This window comes from Tiliqua scincoides, chromosome 2 (genome assembly GCF_035046505.1).
Source record: "Tiliqua scincoides isolate rTilSci1 chromosome 2, rTilSci1.hap2, whole genome shotgun sequence".
Taxonomy (NCBI): Eukaryota; Metazoa; Chordata; class Lepidosauria; order Squamata; family Scincidae; genus Tiliqua; species Tiliqua scincoides.
Window position 1 is genome coordinate 176,305,749 of NC_089822.1, and position 23,729 is coordinate 176,329,477.

At 44.7% G+C, this 23,729-nt stretch overlaps 1 pseudogene; it reads right to left on the reverse strand.

Moving 5' to 3' along the window:
- Positions 1–23,307: 23,307 nt before the first annotated feature.
- On the reverse strand, positions 23,308–23,421 carry LOC136643085 (5S ribosomal RNA; annotated as a pseudogene).
- Between the last annotated feature and the right edge of the window lie 308 nt (positions 23,422–23,729).

A 23,729-nucleotide genomic window follows, 5' to 3' on the forward strand; every position in this document is an offset into this window, starting at 1 on the left:
AAGGGAGGACACCAGGATGCAGGTCTCTTGTTATCTGGTGTGCTCTTGTTATCTGGTGTGCTCCAGATCCAGTGGGGCTGTTCTTATGTTCTTACTGTGCACCTAGTTCTATTCTTATCCCCTGGGGGCTGGGGGATAAGAATAGGCCCTCAGTTTGGCTGTACTTGTCATAAGAGGCGACTAAACAGCCACCGGGTAGATGGGACTCGTCAGCCTGGGAAGGCAGCTCATCTGAGAGAAGGAAAACTCTGATCCCAAACCTCCACTGCCTTGTGGCTACATCCAGTTATGGAAGAGGCTTCAGGAGTCAACCTCGAGGCAAAATCCGGAGCCGGAGTCCCTGAGGCAGTTCATGGCTGAACACAGTCACGTTCTGGCAACTCCTGTGATGCCGCTGGAACCAACCGTATTGGCCTCTGCCTTTCCATTGGACCATTTCAGCGATGTGGAGAGGGGGGATTTGCTGCATGGGTAACAGCCTATCCTCCATACCTACTTTACCCAGGCTTCATGCACTGGAGAGGACACTCTGTTCCAGAACCACCATTCAGAGCGTGACACCATAGTCTTCCGAGACTGAAGGATGCCAACAAGTTCTTAAAGAGATGGTACATATTTGTTCACTTTAAGGGCATTTTGACTATACAAAATGTTGCTTTCTGCTCTGACCTCAGAACATAACTCTTGCACAAGATGAAGGCCAACTGTAAATAGCCTGTTGAACAAGTCACATAGTATTTGCTTTCTAGGTTAACTGGATCAATTAGTTCCACACGATCTAACGTGATTTGTCTGTAATTGTTATGTTTGTTATGCCTCTGTTATTGCAACATAATTTATGTTGTTATACTGGGTTGATTTATATTATTTATGTAACAAGAGGAAACTAGCACTAGATCTGCAGATGGCTAAACTCAAAACAAATCATGAAGACGCCCAAAGTCAGTTATGCACATGTACATGTACAGCAGCGCTGAGTCATCCTAAAGTCTCACAGCAAAACATGACTTGCTGCCACTGCAGAAACTGAACAGAGACTTCCCTGCGGTTTGCTGTGACAACAGCCATTTCCAGCTACTGTGGAATTCCCCTCTTTATAAGCTCAGTACTGGTCTCAACAGAGGTGCAAAATCTCTGGAAATTTTGAAGTCACAAAAAAAAAAATTGTACTACAGGTAGCCCTGACTAACCCTCATTTTCTGTTCTGGTAACTTGTCTGGAAGTCAGAAACGCAACAAGCCAGAGTGGGGCTATTGCACAAGCATGAAAGCACAGCATTGAACAGACCGCGCCGTCACAGCCACTCTTGTCAGCTCAGTGCTTCCTTGCAGGCACAAAAGCACAAGGCCAGACAGACCATAAAAAGTGCAGATATATCTGTCTGTAAGTTGGGATGTCTGTAAGTCGGACATCTGTAACTCAAGGCCTATCTGTATAAAATAGTTATTTTTGTATTGCGCCTCAACTCAATTTACTGCTTTAGCAGCATAAAATACATCATTTATAACTAATTTAGCACATACAATCAGTTGCGTCACTAGGATTCGTGTCACCTGGTGCGGGAGGCCTGCGCATCACCCCATGCAGTGGGCGGGGCAATGCCCCAGGTGGTGGGCATGGTGATGTACCATCGCCCTACCCCCACTGGTCTTTTGGCTGTACTTTTTGTTAGAACACAGATATTTGAATGTGGTTTGTTTCATTGCAACATACAACATACAACAAACCTTTATTAGGCATATAGTTTTACAACTAATATCTCCAGACAGTAGTGTATAAAAGTATATGTTAAAGAGAAATAAAAATAAGGGTTAAAACACAACAATTTACTTACAGAGTTACTCCAAGTTGCCTAGGACCAGCAGCTTAACCCGCTTCAAGTTGCTCAAATATAAAAATTTAGCAACTGGAAGGGTCACGAGTTCAGATTCATCTGCCAGCAGAAGTTGTAAAAAGGTGTTCTCAGAAAGACCTTTTTTGATTCTTGACAATCAAGGGAGATACTGGTCTCTGAGCACTTGATTGGAAGCACAGTGCAGAACAATGCGTGGAAGAGAGTCTACCTCTCTGAGGCCACAATTGCAAACTTGTTCTTCCTTTGGGGCATTTCTAAACCTACCAAGTAGGTCTTTAGAAGGCAACATGTTGCAACTGGCTAATGTAAAAGCCCTCCTTGCAAAGGGGCACTCTAAGAAGGTCAGGTACTTTGGTTGTTGACCAAAAGTATTGTTAAGATGGAAATTTAGGGGCGAACATTTTTTTTGTGCTGCAGCCAAAATCTCTTGCCTTTCTATATCAGTTAGTCTTGTTGTCAGGAGCCTAATAGAAACCTCAAGTGTAGCAGCTCCTTGTAAATCTTCCTCGAGACCCATTTGTCTGATTTTCTTATAGAAAAGAGCTAAGCAGGGAGATAACAGCAAGTTAGTCAGTAACCCCGTTAACAATGGGTTTTGGTCAGCCCTGAAGTACACTTTGGCCCAGTATTTTAAGAAACTGGACCATGCTAGGAACTGCAGCCTATATTGGCCTGTCTCAAGGCAAAGTGCCGCGTAAGGCACGCAATGCGGTACACCTAAGATTTTGTATAGAAAATTTGAATGGATCTTTTCAATCAAGTCATTTAGTGCTGGCATCCAAACAGGAATGCCATACAAAATTTGAGGTGTAACTTTGGCTTTAAAAGCCTGGAGAGCAGCTGGAATAAATGAATTACCCCAAGAGAAGAAAAAACGAGTTATAGCCTGAACAGCTAGTTTGGATGAATTAATTACTATAAAACGATGGGAAGACCAGAAATGCCAGTAATGAAACCGGAGACCAAGATACTGGAATTCCTTGACTTGTTGTATTGATTTACCATTGAAAAACCAAGACTGTGGTTTCCAAGCATGCCCAAACACCACAATCTTGGACTTTTCATAGTTTAGCTGCAGGGCGTTGTTGGTAAGATATTATATGCAGGCGTTAACCAGTTTCCTTAATCCTATTTTAGTCCGAGATATCAGGGCCATGTCATCAGCGTACAAAAGTAGAGGGATATCCACTGAACCTAATTTGGGGGTTGTTTCATTGCATTCTGCATTAAATTATGCATTGATTGATATATAACATGATGGTATTATTCCTCCAAATTCTGATTTTAGTGATTTTGAAAACTTGTAGAGTCTCACACACACACACACACACACACACACACACACACACACCTGTGTCAACTTACTAACAACTTATTGCAGCAGTTCTCAAACTTTTAGCACTGGGACCCACTTTTTAGAATGACAATCTGTTCAGGACCCATTGAAAGTGATGTCATGGCCAGAAGTGACATCATCAAGCAAATTAAAATAAATAATTGTAAACAATTAAATTAAAATAAAAGAAATAATTAAATAAGGGGGAGCCAGTCCTGTTCCACCAAGTGAATCTACTCTGAAGTAAGTCCCATAGTGGTCAATGGAGCTTACTCTGCAGCCTGCCTGCAATAACCCCCCCCCCAAAAAAAAAAAAAAGCAGTGAGATCTTCAGCCCTCCCCAGTGCCCAGTTTAAAGTTCTTCTATTTCAGGCATATCAATACAAAGACCCTCCTGGCTTCACAAGTGCAAAACAGAAAACTTTCCCCTTACCAGCTGAAGCCTCTTTTTTGTCCTTTTTAGTGGAAGGAGGGAAGGCTGCCTTCTGGAGCATCTCCAGCTCCATTGGATCAGGACCATTCTGGTGTCCTCACATTCCCCTTTGCCTGGCCTGACCAGCAGCCAAGGCACATCTGCCTACTCACGAGTAAACATGACGTGAGGCTGCTTGCTTTCCATAGGGCTCAAGAGACTGCAGCTGGGAGGGAGGGAGGGACCTCCTCCCTTTTGTGTTTTGGGGGGCTGCATTCATTGAATCAGGACCATTCTGACGTCCTTGGAGTCCTCTCAGCCTGCCCTTTCCGAAGGACTATGGCAAGTACGCCTATACGGGAGTAAACGAGAGATACGGCTCAGTTTCACTTTCCATAGGGCGCCATTCATTTTTTCCTTGCGGGTTTTTGGCCATAACATTTGAAGGAAAGGAGCTATTTCAATTCTGTTTTTTGCACTGCACTCCACCGGCCATTCCACATCTAATGGTGTATGGCATGACAGGGTAGCTCCTAAAGCCACGAAGCCCCCCGGCGTGTCACCTGGTGCGGCCCGCACCCCCCTAGTGACGCCAGTGCATACAATTCTACTATCAGGCATATAGCGAATATACAAGCCTTTGTTTTGTACATGCAAAATTGCAAATATACCCACAAGACAGCTGCAAATGGCTGCACCCTAAGCTACCCTTGAACTGGTTAGAGTTTAACTCTCACCCAAATTTTCAGATCATTCCTCTGAGGCTTTGATTTCAACAACAGTCTCTTCTGGTGTTTTCATCCATGGTAAGGCAAGTCAATATGTTTGTTTCCCAGTTTGTAATAGGGTGGCTGTGTCACTATCACTTGAAAGGAGATGTGAAAATGGCTATATTTAATGTGTATGTCTGAGTAGATTCTGGGCTCAATCAGATTCAATTTTTCAGCTCCAATGCACTCACAATGCATCTCCAAGGTAAGGGCACAAATGTGACTGCCTTCTGATCAAAGAATGCACCACATGCCTCCCTGGCATGGCTGCATCAGCATTGCCAAGTTGGATAGGATTAGGCCCTTTGCCTATTTTTTTTTTTTTAATGTGGGAGCCAACTGGAACTCAGAGCTGTGATTCAGAGCTGAGATTCCATTGCCAACAGCTTAGTAGATTCAAAGTGCAAATCAGGTGTCGAAGCAGCCAAGATGGGCCAAACCGGCTGATCAAGTTTCAAGCAGCTGGCACTCTTCCAGGCAGATTTCAATTAACAGGTGACCTCATTACAGATGAAGATAGGACTCAAACAGGAAGGAAGTCTAGCCTTCTTTGGTTGAAGCAGCCTCAAGAACCTCACTCACAGCCCAATCCTGAGCTGCCTGGAGCCCAGAGGAGCAGTGGTGCCAAAATGGCCACCATTGCATCCTGAGTGCGCCAGTCAGCCTCGGGCAGCTCCTCAAAGGCACAAACAGTTAAGGAATGGTGTTCAGAAACCGTAAGGATTTTATTTTGATTTTAATATCTTGGTGCATTACAAGCTCTTGTTAAAAAGTCCTGGCTAGCAGTGAGTTAAACCATTCATGAGCGAGATTCGGCAGCACCTCAGAGCTATGTGCTGGCCGTTTGTATGATTGCCTAGCTCCCAAGTTCTTTCTGTTTTGAATTAACCCCTTATGTTTTGCCAAATTTGATTATCCTGATTCCTCTCCTCGTTCAATATTTCTTTTTATCAGCATTTTAATTAACTGCATATTATTCTTAGTCTGACTTGCTAAGGGAAAAATCCGTGGATTGTCACATTTAGCCCTGCTGGTGTGCTACTGTGAGAGTGATTTTGATAGACCCCTCTGAGGTTTAGTATTCTAGAAGGGGGGGGGGTGCTCATTCCAGGGTACCCCTCTGGCTAGCCTGATCTCTTGGACTGATGGCAGCAGACACAAAGGTTTTTCCCTGGTAAGCTGTGTGTCCAGAACACACAGGGGAACAGAGAGGAAAACAAGAAGGTTACTATATGGAACAGATGCCATTTGATAGATAGACTATTGCTAGAAACAAAAGAAAAATATATCAAAAAAGTATATGTTCTTATTGGACTTTGAGATGCAAGAAGAAACAGTAAAACGATGTATGATAAAATGGGTGCAAAATACAGGCCATAATATCACAATAGATCAATGGGAACAGATCTGGAAGCATAATATAGAACTTACTAGAGCAACAAATTTCAAAGAAAATGTATATAAAATGTTTTATAGATGGTACATGACACCAATAAAATTGGTACAAATGAAACAGAATATACCAAATAGTTGTTGAAAATGTAAATGTGCGGAAGCAACACTTTATCATATGTGGTGGACATGTAAGAAAACGCAAATTTATTGGAGGATGGTAAGAAATCTAATACAAGAGATTGTTGGATATACTATACCGTTGAAATTATTTTTGCTCAATGTTACTTTAGATGTTATAGATAAAGAGGTGTACCTAGTTATTATGATTTTAACTGTAGCGAGGATTTTATATGCTAGATATTGGAAGGACTTTAAAATACCAATGAAAGATGAATTAATAGAGAAAATAATGAATGTGGCAGAAATGGACAGACTTTCAGAAATTTTGGCTCAACAACGAAAACCGACACAAATGGAGCAGTGGAAACCCTTTTATGCTTGGTTGAAAATGAAGTTTTAGAAATATATGATAGGGCATTTAGATGATTGTACTACATATATATTATATTTGATATGATATGATAGACGAATGATGAATGAAAAATGATATTAAGAGGTAAATTTAAATGGTAAGAAATCTAATTTAGAGTAAATTTAGAAGAGGAAATTGATTAGGAGATATGTAATGATTTATTAGTTTTAGTGATACATGATAATGATATATGATTTCCTGCACCCTTTTTTTGTGTAGTTAAGTGTGTCATGTTTTTTGTGTTATGTGTGTGTGTTTATATTTGTTTTTGGAAAATTTAAAAAACATTTTTTTTTAAAAGGGGGAACAAAGAGGAATGGGAAGAAAATGAACACTAACTACTGCCCTGGATCAGCATGCTGTCACTGGCAGTCCCTCTCCAAACACTGATAGCCTTGTATATGCCTGTCATGAAGATGGCAGCAGAAATAAATCTTGAATTTAATTGCTTTATTTTGTTTACAGTGTACACTGTAATTACCATTCTCTACTTCTTTAGCCAATCTTACATAAAAATCTTCATATCACACAGTTCAGGGCATTTTGAGCAAGGAAATCCTTATCTTAAAAATGGTTTCATTCATTCCAAATGGAAAAAAAATTATCAGAATTGTTTAATGTTCCCCCAAGTTTCTATTAGGAAAAATTGAGAATTGCCCTGGGGGAACTTCCAAAAATGAGTTTCCTGAATTTGCCTGTTTTTTTGTTTTTTGTCTCAACACACAAGAGTGCCTGGGACAAGTAAGATGCACTAGTTCTCATTAATATGTAATTGATAACAGTCGGTGTTCATGACACGTACACAACTACATTCTGGACATGACTTCAAATTTCTTCATTATGTAACATCACTTAGTCACTATTAATAAGCACAGAATGGGAATCACACAGAGGAGGTAGAAACCGGTTTATTTCATCTGTGAACAGCAAGTATAGGTGACACTTTTCCTGAATCCGCTAAGTCAATTTCTAGAAGACCTGGGGAGGTCTTAAAGACAAGTGTTTGAATCCTGAGAGCTCCTGGCTAAGAGCCAAGAGCAACTACAAACAGAACAAGATTGTTTGAGAAACAAACCGAACAAGCACTCAAGAAATTTAGTAAATTGGGTGACTTACTGAGGGGAAAGGAGGCAAATAATGTTGTTAAGGTGCTTATGGAGGTAGGAGAACAAGCTGGAAGGGAGAAAAGGAGTAAAGAGGACAAAGAGGCAGGGGAGGGTGAGAATGCAGCAAAGCAGCACAATGGGAACTTCATCAACACACCAGAGTTAGGGGTTGGAGGAAGATGTAGAAGAACTTGGAGTGCTCTGGTCTGTTTATAGAATTTTTACACCTGGGGAGGGGGATAATCCTGAGCCCATGGGGCACATTCCTGACTTTCTTTTGTCCCTAAAAGATACACCAGTTTCCTAGGTTTTGGTCCACTGACTCTTCTGAAGCAGAGAAAAATGATGTAATGAAGCTCTGAGAAACAGCAGATGCCTCCAGCAAGGGTAGTGTTTAGGGTTGCATAGGAGCCACACCATTTGCCCAGGAACTTTCCTACATCTGTCATGTGATGTCAGGTTGTAGTTGCTCAGTTGTAAGAGACAAGTACTCTGCCCTTGCTCAGTAGTTGCACACCCTATCAAATAAATACAAGTGTTAATTGGGGATGAACTGAAATTGTTCAGTGTTACAAAGAGAGGTGATCACTCCTGCTCCTGAGATGTGATCGCTCTCGGAGCAGTTGAACATTATGCTGCCTTTGTAATAATATGCCGTAATAATATGCTATAAAATATATAGGTGGTATGGGTATTATGAGGGCAGAGGCAGATAGGCAGGCAATGGTAGATACCCAAGAATATTAGTCCCACTTCCCACAAACCAACTCCCACTCCTATTATGTACAGGTTGAGTCTCATTGTTCTTGAGGGTCCCTTCCCAGAACTCACTTGCATGGCAAAAATTGCACCATAGCAAATCAATTTAAAAAACAAAGGCCCTTTGCTCTGGTGATTTAAAAACAGCCTTGCTGATGGTAACATGACAGCCTTTGTGATGTTAAGATATAGTCATTAAGACTACAATCCTGAGAGATGATTATCCTCAGGATTATCTTTCTTTCAGTGTTAAGGGGGAAGGGAAGGGATTGCTTGGAGAGAGAATGATTGATGGATTATCAGCTGGCTGCCCTCTCACTATTGTAAAGGACTGTTTTCCTTTAATTTAAAGGGCTCTTCTCATCCTGTTGAGATAAAAAAAATCTCTACAACAGTAAGAAAAGAATTTTAAAGGGGTGCATTTTACCCCTTCTCCAGGGATCACCACATTCCTCCTCATATGCAATGGCCATTAGTGTTGAGTCAAATCCATGAGTATAAAAAAGTATATGTGAGTAGACATATGTGAGTGAGTATATCCGACAAGTAAAAGAACATAAGAACAGCCCCACTGGGTCAGGCCATAGGCCCATCTAGTCCAGCTTCCTGTATCTCACAGCGGACCACCAAATGCCCCAGGGAGCACACCAGATAACAAGAGACCTGCATCCTGGTGCCCTCCCTTGCATCTGGCATTCTGACATAGCCCATTTCTAAAATCAGGAGGTTGCACATACACATCATGGCTTGTAACCCATAATGGATTTTTCCTCCAGAAACTTGTCCAATCCCCTTTTAAAGGCGTCCAGTCCAGATGCCATCACCACATCCTGCGGCAAGGAGTTCCACAGACCAACCACACGCTGAGTAAAGAAATATTTTCTTTTGTCTGTCCTAACCCTCCCAACACTCAATTTTAGCAGATTTCTCCTGGTTCTGGTATTATGTGAGAGTGTAAAGAGCATCTGTCTATCCACTTTATCCTTCCCATGCATAATTTTGTATATCTCAATCATGTCCCCCCTCAGGCGACTCTTTTCTAGGCTGAAGAGGCCCAAACACCATAGCCTTTCCTCATAAGGAAGGTGCCCCAGCCCAGTAACCATCTTAGTCACTCTCTTTTGCACCTTTTCCATTTCCACTATGTCCATTTTTGAGATGTGGCAACCGGAACTGAACACAATACTCCAGGTGTGGCCTTACCATCGATTTGTACAACGGCATTATAATATTAGCCGTTTTGTTCTCAATACCTTTTCTAATGATTCCAAGCATAGAATTGGCCTTCTTTACTGCCACCATACATTGGGTCGACTCCACCACCACCCCAAGATCTGATCTGTCACAGATAGCTCAGAACCCATTAGCCTATATGTGAAGTTTTGATTTTTTTGCCCCAATGTGCATGACTTTACACTTACTTACATTGAAACGCATCTGCCATTTTGCTGGCCAGCAACATTAAGGGGAATAATGTTGCTGGCCAGCAACATTAAGGGGAATAATAAAAGCTTCTTCAAATATGTTAGAAGCAGGAAACCCGCCAGAGAAGCGGTTGGCCCTCTGGATGGTGAGGGAGGGAAAGGGGAGATAAAAGGAGACTTAGAGATGGCAGAGAAATTAAATGAGTTCTTTGCATCTGTCTTCACGGCAGAAGACCTCGGGCAGATACCGCTACCCGAATGGCCCCTCCTAACCGAGGAGTTAAGTCAGATAGAGGTTAAAAGAGAAGATGTTTCAGACCTCATTGATAAATTAAAGATCAATAAGTCACCGGGCCCTGATGGCATACACTCAAGGGTTATTAAGGAATTGAAGAATGAAGTTGCAGATCTCTTGACTAAGGTATGCAACTTGTCCCTCAAAACGGCCACGGTGCCAGAAGATTGGAGGATAGCAAATGTCACGCCTATTTTTAAAAAGGGAAAGAGGGGGAACCCGGGAAACTATAGGCCGGTCAGCCTAACATCCATACCGGGTAAGATGGTGGAATGCCTCATCAAAGATAGGATCTCAAAACACATAGACGAACAGGCCTTGCTGAGGGAGAGTCAGCATGGCTTCTGTAAGGGTAAGTCTTGCCTCACGAACCTTATAGAATTCTTTGAAAAGGTCAACAGGCATGTGGATGCGGGAGAACCCATGGACATTATATATCTGGACTTTCAGAAGGCGTTTGACACGGTCCCTCACCAAAGGCCACTGAAAAAACTCCACAGTCAGGGAATTAGAGGACAGGTCCTCTCGTGGATTGAGAACTGGTTGGAGGCCAGGAAGCAGAGAGTGGGTGTCAATGGGCAATTTTCACAATGGAGAGAGGTGAAAAGCGGTGTGCCCCAAGGATCTGTCCTGGGACCAGTGCTTTTCAACCTCTTCATAAATGACCTGGAGACAGGGTTGAGCAGTGAAGTGGCTAAGTTTGCAGACGACACCAAACTTTTCCGAGTGGTAAAGACCGGAGGTGATTGTGAGGAGCTCCAGAAGGATCTCTCCAGACTGGCAGAATGGGCAGCAAAATGGCAGATGCGCTTCAATGTCAGTAAGTGTAAAGTCATGCACATTGGGGCAAAAAATCAAAACTTTAGATATAGGCTGATGGGTTCTAAGCTGTCTGTGACAGATCAAGAGAGAGATCTTGGGGTGGTGGTGGACAGGTCGATGAAAGTGTCGACCCAATGTGCGGTGGCAGTGAAGAAGGCCAATTCTATGCTTGGGATCATTAGGAAGGGTATTGAGAACAAAACGGTTAGTATTATAATGCCGTTGTACAAATCGATGGTAAGGCCACACCTGGAGTATTGTGTCCAGTTCTGGTCGCCACATCTCAAAAAAGACATAGTGGAAATGGAAAAGGTGCAAAAGAGAGCGACTAAGATGATTATGGGGCTGGGGCACCTTCCTTATGAGGAAAGGCTACGGCGTTTGGGCCTCTTCAGCCTAGAAAAGAGACGCTTGAGGGGGGACATGATTGAGACATACAAAATTATGCAGGGGATGGACAGAGTGGATAGGGAGATGCTCTTTACACTCTCACATAATACCAGAACCAGGGGACATCCACTAAAATTGAGTGTTGGGCGGGTTAGGACAGACAAAAGAAAATATTTCTTTACTCAGCGCGTGGTCGGTCTGTGGAACTCCTTGCCACAGGATGTGGTGCTGGCGTCTAGCCTAGACGCCTTTAAAAGGGGATTGGACGAGTTTCTGGAGGAAAAATCCATTATGGGGTACAAGCCATGATGTGTATGCGCAACCTCCTGATTTTAGGAATGGGTTAAGTCAGAATGCCAGATGTAGGGGAGAGCACCAGGATGAGGTCTCTTGTTATCTGGTGTGCTCCCTGGGGCATTTGGTGGGCCGCTGTGAGATACAGGAAGCTGGACTAGATGGGCCTATGGCCTGATCCAGTGGGGCTGTTCTTATGTTCTTATGCTGCCCATTCTGCCAGTTTGGAGAGATCCTTCTGGAGCTCCTCACAATCACGTCTGGTCTTCACCACTCTGAAAAGTTTGGTGTCATCTGCAAACTTTGCCACTTCACTGCTCACCCCTGTCTCCAGGTCATTTATGGAGACATATCCACAACCCCAGAGATAGATAAAAAAAATAAAACTGCAATAACTTAATAAAGCAAACCATAGGCCATCTGGAGCAGGTTTGTTTTTAATAAACAGCATGGGGGAAAAACAAGATGGAAGGATGATGAACATTCTCGGGAGAGAGTTCCAAATCCTGGATGTGCTGACAAAAATGGCTCTACCCACTGTAGTCACCTGCCTAAGAGCCAAATCCTATCCAACTTCCCAGCACTGGTGCAGTAGCAATGCAGCTCCAAGGTATGGGAACAAATGTTGCCATACCTTGAGGAGACCTCTGTGACTGCCTCCTCACCACAGGATGTTGTGCATGCCCCATTGGCATGGCTGCACCCGCACTGGAAAATTGGATTTCCCCCCCCCTAATATGACATAATATCAATAAACAAAGGAAGCTCCAGGATTGCTCTGAGTATCAATCCTGGAGTTTGATGCTGCCTTTGGAGACTCCGGGTTTGGCAATCCTAATCACATCAGGAAAAGCGCAACTGATAAATCTCCCTTAGCTTGTGAAATTCATTCCTGGCTATCTGAGCCTTTAGGAACACTACCAAGCCATGATTTTGTTCCTTTAGGGCAGGGGTTGGCAACCTACAAGTCATGGACCGGATCCAGCCTGCCACCCACTCAAAGTCACTGGTGCACACAGAGCTCAGCTCCCTAATCCTGTGGTTTTTCAAACTCAGGGAGTTTGAAGACCGCAGTAAGTCCTTGCAGGGGAGGGGAGGGAGGCAGCAGGGTGGGGGGAAGGCAGCGACACAATCCCCATGATCACATTGCTAAGGGGGGCAGCAGGGACTGGGATGCACTCACCAGTCCCTGCAGCAGCTTTCCTGGGGCGCAGGGAGCCCTGCGCAAGTGTGTGCAGGGCTCCCCAGCCTTCCAAAAGTGAAAGTGGAGTGACTGCGCTCCACTTCTGGTTTTGCGGAGGAGGATTTTATATATAGGCTCAGCCCCCCTGAGCGACATGATCCTAGGGATCACATCACTGCCTTCCCTCTGCCCCTGCCCCTTAAGGGAGCAGAGGCCAGGGTTCTCAGGCTGGGGCATCGCGACACCCCAGTTTGAATAGCTCTGCCCTAATCCTTCACTAATCTCAGGCACTAGTACAGGACTTCCATTGCCATCCTGGAATCTGGATGACTTAATCCAGCAGCTTTTTAGATGTTAAAGCAGTGTTTCCCAACCTGGGGGTCATGAGTCCCCCAGCAGGAGTGTGCATTTTCAGCTGGGACGCTTAGCCCCTTAAAGAAGGTAGTGACCTGACCAGAGAGCCATAGGCGCTGTTAGTACAGCACTTCTGGGTTTTGCTGTGGCTACCAAATGCAAGTGAGTAAAAAAGTGTTTGTTTTTTAAATACTTGCAGTGGTGTATTTGGCGGTGGTGGTGGTAAAACCCAGAAGTGCCATAATCATTGTATTAGAGCAGGGGTGCCCAAATCCCTGCCCTGGGGCCACTTGTGGTCTTCAGGGGCTCCCAATCTGGCCTGTGGGAAGCCCCCAGTCTCCATGGAGCCTCTGGCCCTCTGGAGACATACTGGAGCCCATACTGTCCCGACACAGCTGCTCTCAGCCTAAGGGCGACTGTTCAACCGCTTGTGTGAGCTGTGGGATGAGGGTTTCCTCCACTGTTTGCTGTTTCAAATCTGTGATGCAGCACCAGCTGAGAAGGAAAGATCAGCCTTTCTTTGTGCAAGGCCTTTTATAGGCCTTGAGCTACTGCAAGACCTTCATTCATTCACATAAGTTCCATCTCCAGTAAATTCATTTATGTAAATTTATTCAAATTTTAAATGTAAATTAATTCTTTTTTTCCTGGCCCCGGACACAGTGTCAGAGAGATGATGTGGCCCTCCTGTCAAAACGTTTGGACATCCCTGTACTAGAGCACAGAAGGCAAGCTGAAACTTTCCAGAGACCCACAAGTAGGAGGCCAAAAGGTGGAACAGTATTCTTGCAGCATTACCTTCCCTCCAGGATAACTGAAACCACTGCAAAACAGTACCTCACCCACATCCTATTCCACCACTCAGGTCTTCACAGTAAGGCCATCTTGGTTCTCCTTGGGCTTAACTGATACCTGGCCCCAGACATGAAATACATGATGAATTAATATAAAGGGTGCCTTCAAGCATGCCCAGGCTGCCTTTTGATCACTACTGAGCAACAACAGCAGCCCAATTTCTCAGACTTGTGTAGTTAAGCCAAAACTCAAATCCTCTCACTCAGAAGTTCATTCTACTTTTCACCCCCTCACCCCACCTCACCCTTCACACACCAGTTTCTGGGAGGAGGAGATGCGTGTGGCTGAGCAAGCTAGCACCATTGCTGAAGAAATGAGGTCCATTTCTCCTCTGAGGGTCTTTCAGATTCTCTTCTTCCCCAAACTGAACAGTCATCTCTTCCAACATAAGAGCAGCAGTAGAGAACGCAGCAGGGATTCCAGCCATACTGTCATGCTTTCTTCTCTGCTAGTGAAATCTACAAGCCATATCTAAAGTCATGGTTTTCTTCCAAGCTTTGCAGCAAGTTTTCTTCAAGGCAAGTTTCACAGAGAAGAATGGCAACAGCAGGGGGCCGTTAAAGGGAGCTCAGGTTTCTGTCAGATAAGTGGGCTGCTACATTCAAATTATGTAGGTGCTTACACATGTCACAGACAGTAGTGGGTACCTGCCCTTCTCCCCGATGTAGTCATAGTATGGATGCAAGCACACACCAAGCACCAGATGGAGAGAAGCATTGAAACAGGAATTGTATCAGGAAAATTCCACTGCCTGATGCAGCCTGCTTCCCGTTGCTTCATGATAGGACTAGTCTCAACTACTGTACATTTTGCTGCATTGCAATGGATCATGTGGAAAAGTCTCAAGTTCTCTTCTGTCTTCCGTCCCATGATGCAATACGTTTGGATGAATTTGTGATCTCACTATACAGGATGTTGTGATCTCACTATACAGGATTGCACTATACAGGATGTTGTAATTTTCTAAAAGGAAATTGCTTTGTCATAGCCCCAAGCAAAAACAAATTTTTCAACATATTCTCACTTTCCTATTGGCACTCCCACTTATTTGTGTCAGCAACAATGCCCAAATCAGTCTGATTACAACCTGTGCAATGGTACAGAAATAGCTCATTCGTTTCCAGATCCAAAGTTGAAAGTTGTTTGCTGCTAGTATCATCCACAACAAGAAACTAGAGCCATTTCAGCTCCACGGCCAGGTCAGAGACTCAACTGAAATGGGTCAGGGAAAGAGTCAAGAGATTGACTTTATATTGAACCTGAAAACTTCTCAAAACCATAATTAATTAAAAGGAAAAAGAACATCATTCAAATCTCAATAAAAGCAGCAAACAGCACTGTAAAAAAGTAACCACAATTAATCATCAGACAGCAAACCCAGTAAAAGAGAGAGATCCTATAACTTTAAAATTCCATGCGACCAGGGTCAGCATAATCCAAAAGACAATAAAGAAGGTGCCAAGTGAAATGTCTAAAGAAGCGGCTGCACAGTTTAGGTGTCAGTGCAAAAAAGGCCCTTTCCTCCAGTAGTGTCTGCAGTTGCTCTGTCACCACATCTTCCCTAGAAGCTGGTCAAAAGCTGGTAAAGTACAGGTGAGGCCTTGGTATTCACAGGGGATCCATTCCCGGATCTCCCCATACAGAAATCCACAGATAATAAAATCTGTGGATCTCCCCACCTGCTGTCCTCGGAATGCGACCAGAGCTCCCCACCTTCTGTCCTTGGAATTCAACCAGGCAGTTGGGGCCTCTTTATCCATGGATTCAAGACCTGCAGTTTTATCTCAATGCAGTTCCTGAATCTGCGGATCGCCACACCTGCTGTCCCTTGAGCATGACTGGAGCTCTGCTTCGGTTGCATTCGGCGAACCTTCTGAGGGCTGGGGAGGCCATGCACGGCCTCCCCAACCTGCAGGAGGCCCTCTAAGATCTCTGGAAGGTTGAAAATCGGCACTTACAGTTTTCAGCTGGGAACCGGAAGTGTCGATTTTCAGCCTTTTGAGGGCCAGGGAGGCCTCCCCAAGCCTCAGAAGGCCCTCTAAAGCCTCTGGAAGGCTGAAAATTGGACTTCAAGTTTTCAGCCTTCTTAGAGGGCCTCCTAAGGGCCAGATAGGCTGCACACAGTCAACCCTCAAAAGTCCTCCAAACGCAAACGGAGCAGACCTTTACTCGTGTTCGAAGGACAATAGATGGGGAGATCCACAGGTTTGTGACCCACAGTGAAATAAAACCATGTGTCTTGAATACATGGATAAAAGAGGTCCCACTTGTAGTATTGGGAACCTTGAGTCTCGAAAGACTATGGTATCGCGTTCTGAAAGGTGGTTCTGGAACAGCATCTAGTGTGGCTGAAAAGGCCAATCCAGGAGTGACAATCCCTTCCACACCGGGAGCAAGTGCAGTCTGTCCCTGGTCTGTCTCCCTGGGTATGGGCCTTCCTTCTTTGCCTCTTTGCCTCAGGCTGTTGGTCAAGTGTCTCTTCAAACTGGGAAAGGCCATGCTGCACAGCCTGCCTCCAAGCGGGCCTCTCAGAGGCCAGGGTTTCCCACTTGTTGAGGTCCACTCCTAAGGCCTTCAGATCCCTCTTGCAGATGTCCTTGTATCGCAGCTGTGGTCTACTTGTAGGGCGCTTTCCCTGCATGAGTTCTCCATAGAGGAGATCCTTTGGGATCCGGCCATCATCCATTCTCACGACACGACCAAGCCAACGCAGGCATCTCTGTTTCAGAAGTGCATACATGCTAGGGATTCCAGCACGTTCCAGGACTGAGTTGTTAGGAACTTTGTCCTGCCAGGTGATGCCAAGAATGCGCCGGAGGCAGCGTATGTGGAAAGCGTTCAGTTTCCTCTCCTGTTGTGATCGAAGAGTCCATGACTCGCCGCAGTACAGAAGTGTACTCAGGATGCAAGCTCTGTAGACCTGGATCTTGGTATGTTCCGTCAGCTTCTTGTTGGACCAGACTCTCTTTGTGAGTCTGGAAAACGTGGTAGCTGCTTTACCGATGCGTTTGTTTAGCTCAGTATCGAGAGATAGAGTGTCGGAGATCGTTGAGCCAAGGTACACAAAGTCATGGACAACCTCCATTTCATGTGCAGAGATTGTAATGCAGGGAGGTGATCCCACTTGTAATCCCTATTGTAATCTCTATTGAAAGTTACGTTTTAGAGATGGGCAGATAACCACTACTCATTTATAGGAGTAGAGTCCCTCCCCTCCTGGAGTGCATTTACTATTTTGCCAGCAACCTTTTGAGCTCCACACAAGTTGACCTTGATGGGTAAGGGTCCAAACATGTAGTGGAATTTGCAACTTCTCAGTGCCATCAACTTCCACAAAGAAAGTAAGGCTGAAAGTAATCCAACTCTAATACAGCTGACAGATCAAATCAGCTCAGCTCTAAGTGACTTTGCCAGCAAAACTAACAAATGAAAAGCCTGGCAACCTCTCAAACAAAAGCCTTCTCAACACTTCGAACAGCTCACCTGGAGGCAACTTTGCTTAATGCAATGAACTGGTGGCCAGGAACCGCCTTATTGGTTCCCTGATTTTTGCCTCCTTTGCTTCTTTGGGGAGCTCCAAAAAGCAAGAGCATTCCCTTATCTCATCTTTTGTTTGCCCCCGTGAGTGGGGGGGGGGATATCTAGGTTCAGAGGGGGCAGGGAGTTAGGGCAAAGAAGGACTTCAAGTAGCCAATTCAAGGTATTGGTGATGACCTTTAAAGCCCTATACAGCATAGGACCAGGATACCTCAGGGACTGCCTTCCTCCATACATTCCTGTGCATCCCCTTTGGTCATCAGAGAGATGCTCATGCATCACAACTAAGGTAGTCAGGTGGCATGTTTACATGCCTATCAGACATGATAAAGAACTATGTACTCGGTATGCTATTAGCTTACTTTAATTAATTAAACTTTAAACCAAACTCAGCGAACAGCCCCTACTCCCCATCTCAAAGAGTCTTGGCAGCCTAGGTACTCTAGACCATGTCTATGTGACAGGCAGCCCAATCCTAACATTCCCGGGAGCTGGCAGGCCATCTGACCTGCGCTGCATCCAGAGCAAGGCTGGGCTGGGTTGCAGTGCAACTTAGAGTAAGGGGAATTCATTCCCTGTACCTGGTGTCACAGTGCAGCTGCCTCTAAGGGGCTACTCGGATCTGCCCAACCTAAAGAGGTGGCACATCTCCGAGCAGCCCAGTGTAAGGCTGGGCTGCTCAGGAGGGGGTTAGGATTCGGCCTAAGTGCTGAATCCTGGCCCCACCTTCCTCCCAGGGCCAGTCCTCCCACATGCCCAACCCCTGCCCGCTTCCCTCCCCCAACACTCCCAAAATACCATCCCTGCCCCCCTCAAGCTGCTACGCCACCTTCCCAGGCTTACTTTTCAGGTCTACGGTTGGATCCAGCAGGAGCAGGCTAGCGTGTGTCCCTCCACTGGCCTGGCCTGCTCCTGAATCATTGCAGAAATGCTTTATGACACTTTTGCAACACTTAGGGCAAAATTTGGATTGTGCCCTAAATCAGTTACAGATTCTCTCTTTGCTTAACTGTCCTTTTCTTGGTAGCTGTGTGAGTCCAACAAGGGAAAAAAATAACCACAAATTTTTTAATGAAATGTCTTTATTTGTCTTCTATTATAAAGTTCATAAAGTGATGAACTGGCTTTTGAATTTACCAGAACTCCTTTTAATATTTAATTGGAGGCGGGGGGGGGGGTACTGTTGCTAGACAAAAGATGAAGCCCTTCCTATAGTACCACAGAATGGAGGAAAACATATAATGCAAGCTAATGATGGCTGTGTGACAATTCCAACTTAAGACTATTCTAACCTGCTGAGTCAAGAGGGACTGGACAATAAAGCTTGATCATGTAAAAATCAGCAAATTAAACTTTTCATGTCCCAGAGATAAGCATTAACACCTCAATTGTAGTGATGGCACCTGGCCTGGATGCCTTTAAAAGGGGATTGGACAAGTTTCTGGAGGAAAAATCCATTATGGGTTACAAGCCATGATGTGTATGTGCAACCTCCTGATTTTAGAAATGGGCTATGTCAGAATGCCAGATGCAAGGGAGGGCACCAGGATATAGGTCTCTTGTTATCTGGTGTGCTCCCTGAGGCATTTGGTGGGCTGCTTCTATGTTCTTATGTTCTTAAGTCATGCTACTGATAGAAGCTCAGGACCAGAATCCGTTTTTTTAAATCTTGCTAACTCTGGGTGGCACACTGACATTCTACATCAAACAGCTACAAAAAAAGAAAAATAAATACATAAATAAAAATTAATAAATGGAAACAGAATTTGAAAGTGTGGTTTCCTAGGAATTTTTTTCTTAAAAACCCTTCCTGTTTAAATGCTGAAATCCCTCATATATCCCCATACTTCTTATAACGAACTGAGGTTACAACAGATGTGACCTCATGAGATCAGAATGGAGTTTCATGGCTTCATGGCTTCTTTGACAATTGAAAACACGACTTGAGATCCTTGCATCAACAGCCACAACACAGCATACTTCCCCTAAAATGGATAAAGCAAAACAGAGAAGCTTTCCATGCAAATTCAACAGGACAAACCCATGTAATATGGTTACTCTCTAGTTTTGAAATGATACTGCTCATCTGACCCAAGCATCCATGCAAATTTTTCCAGTGTAATAAGGAAAGGAGAGCAAGTTCCTAAATAATATGGATTTCTGAATTAAGGAAGGTAATACAAAGTTTCAAAACTGCGGAATCTCTTGTGTAAGAACATTATCTCAGAAGTTATACATAAGTCAACGTTCAGCATTCTGACATTCCATTGATTTCAGTGAGAGAAAATTAAGCACATGCTTGTCTCTCCTACTGAAACCACCTCCATGTCTGACTGACCTAGTCCACATTTATTACTAGAGGTGTTCTGAAACATTTTTAAAATAGATTTCAATTTTTTCCTCAAGGAGGAAAAGTGCAGAAAGTGGTATTGTGTGTATTCCAAGGGTGCATTTTTATAAATTATAATTACACAGGCCTACAAAACTGAGGGTCAGAAAAGTTTTTACCAAACTTTATGGTAGTTTGATTTGGGGTGCTGATTCCAAAAATGGCATCCTTTTTGCCCTATCACGTCTAGTTTTGAAGATATAGTATAGCCTCATTAGTGAATGGTTCAAGCAGCTTCCTCATGAGGAAGCTGCTTGAACCATTCACTAAAGAGGCTATGCTGTGTGGGGAGATGTGGGGAATCTGCACATGTGGGGAGCCTGCGGATGCCTCAGCAGGGCTTCCCAAGTCTCTAATATCTAAAAACAGCGATTGCGACTTACTTTTGGTTTGCAATCATGAAACAGGAAGTGGGTCACAATAGCTTTTCATAGATATTCAGAGGCTCAGAAAGCCCTGCAGAGGCGTCCACAGACTTCCTGCAGCCCCTGGGAAGTCAGCGCTGCCCCTGTTGTGCCAAAGCCCACCCCCCCATTGCCCCTAGCAGTGGCACGATACTGGCAATTGCATCACTGCATTTTCCATCACCCTGCCCCTTAACGGGGCAGAGCCAGGGCTTCCCTGGTTGGAGCATCACAACAACCCACTTTGTAAGCCCTTTGGGCAGAGGTTTCTATCTAAAAAAAAGATGCAAAAGAGATGCCAGCAACAGCCACTGGAAAAGACACCATGCTGGGATGAAGACTAACAGTTGCTCTTCCCCTGCAAAATATGAGGGCATTGTTTTAAAAGGTGCCTCACTGCCCTGTTGGCAGGGGTTACCCCTCTCCCCCTGTTCCTTATCTTGCCCCACTGCTGTATGGTTTGAAATAGCACAGAAGAAAGGGGCAAAACAAGGAAGCTGGGAGAAGCACCACCTCACTTCTCAGCATCTTTGCTGCTTCAGTAAGAAAATAGGTAAGTTGGCAGAGGAAGAAAGCAGAGAAAGTTGGCAGTGGCAGAAGCAGTAATAACAACCCTAAATCAGGAAGAGGATCGCTGCAACCACCACAGCCTCCATCTCCATCTTATTTCCTATGAGCAAGGAGGAGAGCCACACTTATAGCCCATCTACCACTGCTACCTCTTCTGTGAGTAAGGGGAGTAAGGGTGGGCAAGTGTGGTAAGATGACAGCGGTCACTGCTGCTGCTGCCTGCCTCCTCCTTGCTCGCGTAGGAGGTGGGCTGGCAGAGGTGGCCATCATCATCATCATCACCTCTCCTCCACTTCTTAATGAAAGCAGAGGAGATGGGGCATCTCTTCCCCACAGATGAGGGCAGAGGCAGACTCTGTTTCAGGTACAACTTTCCCTTTGGCCAGGCCTGCCTATAACAGATGTGAAATGAGATTTATCTGATATCCTTGTGCTGTGTTGTTACCAATGCTGCTCTCATACACGTTTCTGCTGGTGTACACAAACACAAAGAGAGAGAGAGGAGAGAGAGAGCCTGACCCAGGTCTGCAAGGCCAAGATTTAAACTAAATTAGGGAATTTATAACTCAAGAGGCCAGTGTGTGGGCTGTTTAGGGACTATTGACTGGATAATGGACCAAATAACTCCAACTAGGCCAACAGTAACCAGGAGACTGGATTTTTCAAAAGAACTTTATGATTCTATGAAGAGATATAGAAAAACAAGGAAAAAGTATGTTTATTCATAAAATCCGTTGCACAAAGATCTATGTAGTTGTGGGTGAAAAGATATTTTCTGGTGTAGCTCTGTTTGGACAGGCACAGGTTAAGTGAAGTAGGGAATGAAAAAGGAAGAAAATGGTAGCAGGAAGTTTCAAACATGCACTGGGTAATGAAGGCTTTTAGAAGGAATGGGGAGTTGTTAGGGAGAGGAGGGTTAGGGAGAGGAGAAATTACCTATCCTTAGTTTGCTGGGTAGACTGGGGTACAATGTTCTTCTGTGAAGGAAGACTGGGCTGCATGGGTTCAGATCCTGGGGAAAATGGAAAAACACAGGCTAAAAGGTGCCCCTTAGTGAGCAGGGAGAGTAGCTCCTCCAGAGATGAAGGCGGTTCCTGAAGCAAGAGGCTTTCCAAGCAGGAAAAACCCCACCAAAAAGACACAGAGTGGAAGGCTCCAGTGGAGGAAAAGAGAACCAAAATAGCATAGACAAAGGGGAAGAAAATGCCAAAATCCTGCTTCCAGTACAGGGGTAGTTGTAAGACTATAAAGAAAACAATGACACTCCGGAGTGAGTAATGGTGTCTGGAACATCTCCTGGAGTGCAGCTAGGAATTTCCTGGTCTTGATTGAGTTAAGGTGTGTCTCACACACACACACACACACACACACACACACACACACACACACCTTAAGGACACAAAGGCTTAATTGCACCCTAACTAAAGAGTCCTATGGGACAAAAGGTATGGTAGGGTGTCAACTGCCTCCATGCTTAGGCCATTGGTGGGAGAGATTTCTTGGAGAAGGAGGCTGAAAAGACTGTTCAGGTGACTTGGCCACTGTGCAGTTGAACTTCACTTATGATTCTGGAAGACTCCTGCTCTCAAGTGAGATTGTGCCAAGGTGGAGAGCCTTAATTTGCAAGACCTTAGAAAAGGGTGACACACAAATGGCCCATATTAGTATGCTCTTGATTCGAGAGAGCCCTGCCTTACTCCCTCCAGGGCAAAGTTCTGGCTGACTCTGAAGAATATCAGCTAAGGAACCAAGATGGCGTTCAGAGAGACTGTGCACATTTTGGAAAGTGAGGTTATTGGCATCAGCATACTGGTCATGAATTGCAGAACGGCTATTCAAGGACTCTGTATGTGCTGCTAAGTTAGAGCCCAATCCTATCCAACTTTCCAGCACCGGTGCAGCTGCAATGCAGTCTCAAGGTAAGGAAACAAATGTTCGCTTCTCTTGAAGAGGCCTCCGTGATTTCCTCCCCACCACAGGATGAAGCACACGCCCCACTGGCATGGCTGCACCGGCACTGGTAAATTGGATAGGATTGGACTCTCAGTGTGACGGGTGTCCTTCTGGAGCAAGTTTTTTAAAGCAAGCTGTTCTTAGGTGGCAAGTGTGGATGGGGGGGGATTATCATGCAGGCATGAAGTTGGCTCTTGGTGTGCCCCCGGAGGTCAGCAGAGGAAGAGCAGGGTACTTCCCACTTCTCAGTGGCTTGCTGGTAGGAGGGGTTGGAGGGTAGCTCCTGACCTGAATTATGAGAACTGCCTCAAATGCTTTCCAGTCTGTGGCCGACTTCTGGATTCCAGCTGCCTCTGCCCCTTATGGGGTTGACTGTGATAAGTTAGTGTGACACAGACATGGGAGTGTGACTTGGGGTCAGGGTGGGAACGCCTGCCTGGGGGTCAGGCAATCAACTATGCTCTTACTCTGAATTAGCCTCTGCACTAACAAACTATCTTTCTTTATAGCAGCAGGTCTCACATTTCTCTCTCTGTAAGTAACCTTAATAAACGTGACCCGTTCATCCATATTTGTGACTTGAGTGTTTACTGGAGTGTGCACAGGGCAAACTACTTTCTAGGTCTCAAGGAAACTGGTTGGCAACCTTCAGTCTCGAAAGACTATGGTATAAGCCTACAGTACCCGGTATTCCCAGGCGGTCTCCCATCCAAGTACTAACCAGGCCTGACCCTGCTTAGCTTCCAAGATCAGATGAGATCGGGCATGTGCAGGGTAACAGTATGCACTTCCAAATTCTAAATCAGTTATGTCACTTTTTTCTGTATGCATTTTTTAAATGTAATTAATGGTCCATAAGTCTAATACACTGTGCATTTTGCTTTCCTTCATTTGGCACTCAGCTTCCACAGCTCCTGTGTTGACTAATATTGTCGTGAAAACTTTTATTCAATAGTCAATGCATTAATGGATAGTGCAGCAATGCATGTGTAAACATCTGATAGTCAACTAAGGGCTCAATCCTATCCAATTTTCCAGTGCTGATGCAGCTGTGCCAATGAGACATGCATTGCATCTTGCAATTGGGGGGCAGT